A 4972-nucleotide genomic window follows, 5' to 3' on the forward strand; every position below is an offset into this window, starting at 1 on the left:
TTTTTATATGGGACTATGTGCTTGGTATGTGAGCAGATGGCCTCGAGAATTAGTCAGAAAATCGGATCGAAGGGTGAAGCTTAGGTTAAGTTTCTGGTGTCTGGCACCCGCTTTGGCGGCACCGCTGGAGCGGTAGCCCTGCTGCCGAAGCGGTGAAGAGGATTTTGGCCTCGACCGCTGAAGCGTTAGCGCGGTCCCAGTACCGCTAAAGCGGGTGACAGGCAGTTAATGACATTAATAAAGTGTTAAAAGCCCTAAGACCCTCGTTATGTCCCATTTTGATATTTGAGCTTGAAGAAACTGTTCTTAGGGATATTTGGAGGAGAATCTTGGAGGTAAATCTTGCCCATTTCTTCATTCTTCCTTTAATCCGTTATCATGTTGATTCCCTTTTCCTTAATAAACCCACGGTGATGGGAGTTCAAAGAGGTTTTGGAAGAACATTGTCCCTAGGATTATTTAATGATAAATTGGTGATGATTATATTAGATATTGACTAATATAAGCTTATTAAGCATATATCTTCCACTTTTAGCGTTGAATTCCGGAATTGAAGACTTAGGGTTTATACCCAATTTGGGGGTTTTGCTTGAAATCAGAAATTAGGCTAATCCTTGAGTTAAATCAACAATTAATGGTTGGGTTATGATTACCTAGTACTTAATTTGGTATTTTATCCCGAATTTCCCGTTTTGCCCTGGTGGGCCCATTTCTCCAATTTCTAGAGTTAGAATTGACCAAATTGAAATAATAGCAATATTAGTGTCATTCTTCATGATTTCTAATATAGAATTCAATTATGCTTAGACTACTTTGATTCTGAGGTTTAGCGGAAGGGCAAGGCAAAGGAGTGAGTTGTTGGTGTTGCGGTTCGGCAATCCAGGTAGGTTATGGCTTACCTTTGGTGAGACTTCGTATAGCGAAGCACATATTTAGATTATAATGTCGGAGACAGCATGTGAACCTTCGGGAATGAACTTGGGTTGGATATTGCCTTAGGTTGGGCTCTGATGTGTGTGTTGGGACTAGCCACCCCGTTATGTGTGCGTTAATTGTTCTACTGTGCTGGCTTGATGTCATGAGTAGTTGGTAGATATTGCATTTTGTTTTATCATCTTGATTAAGATAGAATTGACATACCCGTTGTTGGTAGATATTGCATTTTGTTTTATCATCTTGATTGGGATAGAATTGACATACCCGTTGTTAATTGTTCTACTGTGCTGGCTTGATGTCATGAGTAGTTGGTAGATATTGCATTTTGTTTTATCATCTTGATTGGGATAGAATTGACATACCCGTTGTTGGTAATTGTACTTGGATATGTTGTTAGCGTACTCACTATTGGTACATGTGATATTGATATGTTGTTGGCATACCACTGTTGGTATTGTAATATGATACATTACTGGCGTACCCCATTGTTGGTACTTGTGATATTGAACCTGATTGTTGATGATTTGTATACGCATTGCACGCATTCTGTCACATTCAAGATGATCGTGGCCGATACCCGTGATGATCCGGTATCGTTGAGCGAGTAAACCGATATTTTGATAAACTTTTTGACTTGAGTGATTGCGAAAAGGCCGATGTCCGAAGATCAATTCCGGAATCGTTAATTGTATGAAATTGATATTTGATAAACTCTTTTACTTGAGTGATTGTGAGAAGGACGATGTCCGAGGTTCAATTCTGGAATCATTGATTGTGTGAAACTGATATTTGACAGACTATTTTACTTGAGTGATTGTGAGATGACCGATGTACGATGATCTATTCCGGCATCGTTGTTGCATGGCCGATTCCGATGATATCTTCGAATCGTTGTTAGTGCATGGACTCCGCGGGTCCCCCAAGATGATGCCGGTGAGAATCCCCCATGGGCAAAGATTCGGGGTCCCGTTTGTCTGTTGGGCAAAGATCCCGGATCCGGGACGGGTGGCACTTAGACTTCGCGAGTCACGCTGGGTTGTGCTACCGAGACGTCGATATTTCCGTCCGGAGTACATGTGTATACCTCATTTGCATTACGTTCATATCATTATTGCACTGCATTGCATTATGACTTAATTGAGATGCTTGGTGATTGGATTGTGGTGATTGGATTGGATCGGATATATTCAGACTTGACATATTTGGGTTAGATGCTTTACATAGGCGATGACGGATACTCGGTTGCGATTATATTGTCCTATGCTTGGTTGGTTTATTTGCTTATCTGCTTTATTATCTGAATTGTGTTAACTATGCTTAGTCGGCCGATGATCAGGGGCGGACCCATGTGGCTCTCTATGAGTGCTCAAGCACCCATTGCTTTGACTTGAAATTCATATTTTTACACGAGAATTGATAACCAAGGAACAAATACTAGACGTAAGCACCCATAGACAAGATGACTGGTGGGTCCTTTGGTTTTAAAGTTGATATAGGAGCTCATTCTTCAATGAGAATGTGGGATCGAATCCGACTTAACCTTTCTTTTGTCATTTTCTGCTTATGCCTTCTTTCTCCCTTGCTTTGTCTTTATTTTGTTTCCTCTTTTATTTTCCTTTCCAATTTCCATATTCATTCTTTTTCATAACAGAAATGTTTTTTTTCCTTCTTTTCCCTTCCTTGTTTTCTTTATTTGCCTTTTCTTTTTATCTTCTTCCCGTCCCCCTAAACTTATTTTCCCAAAAATGTTATATCCCGTATTTTGAACAACGGGACAACATGAGTGAATTACGAGAAGTTAGGGACAAGGCTATCCCGGGAGACTTTTGTTTGTTTTAAAGGCTTGAGTTGTGTATGAATTTAATGTCATGAAAATGTTAAGGAAACATTGGAGTCATATTCCATTTTTAGTAAGTGTGCTATTTTTGGAAAGTTTGAAAATTCAAAAAAAAAAAAAAAGAAAGAAATAAAAGCACCATGTGGCCGGCCACCTTGGGTGGGCCATGGCCACATGGATGGTGAATACTTGGTATAATAAAAGATGACTTATTCATCTTATGAGCCATTTCAACACTTAGAAAATTTTTAGAAAAATCAAGAAAACAAGGAGAGGAGAAAAACAAGAGGGTTCGGCCATAGCTTGAAATTTCAAGCTCAAGATCAAGCCATCAACAAAATAGTTTCTTCAAGCAAACTTACCAATTGAGGGGTGCTTTTTAACGTGGAAGTGTTGTTAGAAGCGATAGATTATCCGTTTTCATCCTTGGCCAACTTTAGCAAGTGAGAAGTTGAAGAAGAAAGGTGAGTTCTAATCTTGTTTTATGTGTTATGAATGGTTTATATGTGTTGTAGTATGATAAAAAGGAAGAAATTCATGATAGAATGTCACGACCCAATTCGCGAGTCGTGGTGGCACCTACACTATCCCTTCGAGTAGGCGAACCACATTACTAATAACAAGTTAAATAAGCGGAAAATTAATTAAGAATAAGTTATCAAGTCTTAAATACTTATCATAACAAGAAATGTCACGACAACCCCAAAAAATCGTCAAAGGGTAAAAGAGCGCTAACATATAAGGAATAGAAGTCCGAAAATACCCGAAGGCTACATATTGTCCGTCGAATACAAAAAAAACAGATAGATAGAGGTCCTTCAGGGCCACGGATGACGGTAGCTCACCCCGAATAACTAAAAGATATCACCCTCACGTACGCTCCACGGGCGTAGAACCGGAGCCTGGATCGTACTCGCACTCAACAAAAGCGCAAAGAAGAGTAGGGGTATCGCACAACACTTGTACCGGTAAGCATCATAGGCCGACAATGATTAGATAACGCATGAAGAAGTCAAAACCAACAAGTAGCACATAGAGCAAACAGGTATGGTCACGTATCATATACAAGTAAGGTGTAAAGGAATCATGAAATCAACCAAGACAGATATAATTCACCAAATGATCACCAAATATATAAGTGGATGAATGCAATTTAATACAATAGTCACCTCTCACACTCCACTCTCGTACACACATGCTATGGCAATGCCTCATAGTCATGACCTCGGGGACCCGCGAGTCCATGTACCACTCGTGCTCTCCCACAGTAAAACCCTGAGGCTATTAATCACTCTCTCAATCTCCGGCAAAGACCTCTGAGTCTCTCACTCTCAATCTCCGAAAAACCTCTGAGTCTCTCTCACTCTCAATCTCCCAAGCAAGACCCTGAGTCTCTCGATCACTCACCTCACCAATCATCACAACAATAATATAAAAGACATGTCATGCATGATATCGCCTCAACAATATCACCAATATATAGTCAACCAATACAAGTCATATTAATGTTACCATTCCTTTACACATGGTGAGCGAGCTAGTATGCGACGTAGATACGAACGGTGATATTCACGTAAAAATAACACATATGGCGACAAGCCCACATAGCAACTAACAAAGCCAAACTAACTGAATTCACCTCTACTTCATGCCCGAAGGCCTATATGCCGTCCCCGTCACTTTCTACAACTACATACAATTCTCTAATCGTAGTCTAACTAAAGTAGACCGTAACCTACCTCAATGCCGAGCGATGCCACGAACAATCAAATTAATGTCTTCCCTTTAACGTAGAGCCTCCGAACGATCAAAATCTATAAAATATGCGATCTACGTTAGAATACGACTCTAAGGACACCCATACTGCTATATTTATATTCGAAACCCAAAAACGCACCCCAAAAGTGGCCTTGGGCCCACACGGCAAGATTGAAATTTTATTTGAAGAAAATAATTTCGCCCATTATCTAAGGATTATATATTATTAAAATTGATCAATTTCATCCATAAATATACTATTAAATCATTAATTCTCCTTTCTTAGGACTAGGACTCGAAACCTTTAATTACTCCAATATCTTTAACTTCGACAAAAATCGACTTTTCGTAATTCAAATACCATGATTTAAAGGTTTTTATATCATTCAATAATATAATCTTTAATTAGGTAGACCCAATATATAAAGATTGACATTGATA

The sequence above is a fragment of the Lycium ferocissimum genome, chromosome 3 (genome assembly GCF_029784015.1).
Source record: "Lycium ferocissimum isolate CSIRO_LF1 chromosome 3, AGI_CSIRO_Lferr_CH_V1, whole genome shotgun sequence".
NCBI classification, from domain to species: domain Eukaryota; kingdom Viridiplantae; phylum Streptophyta; class Magnoliopsida; order Solanales; family Solanaceae; genus Lycium; species Lycium ferocissimum.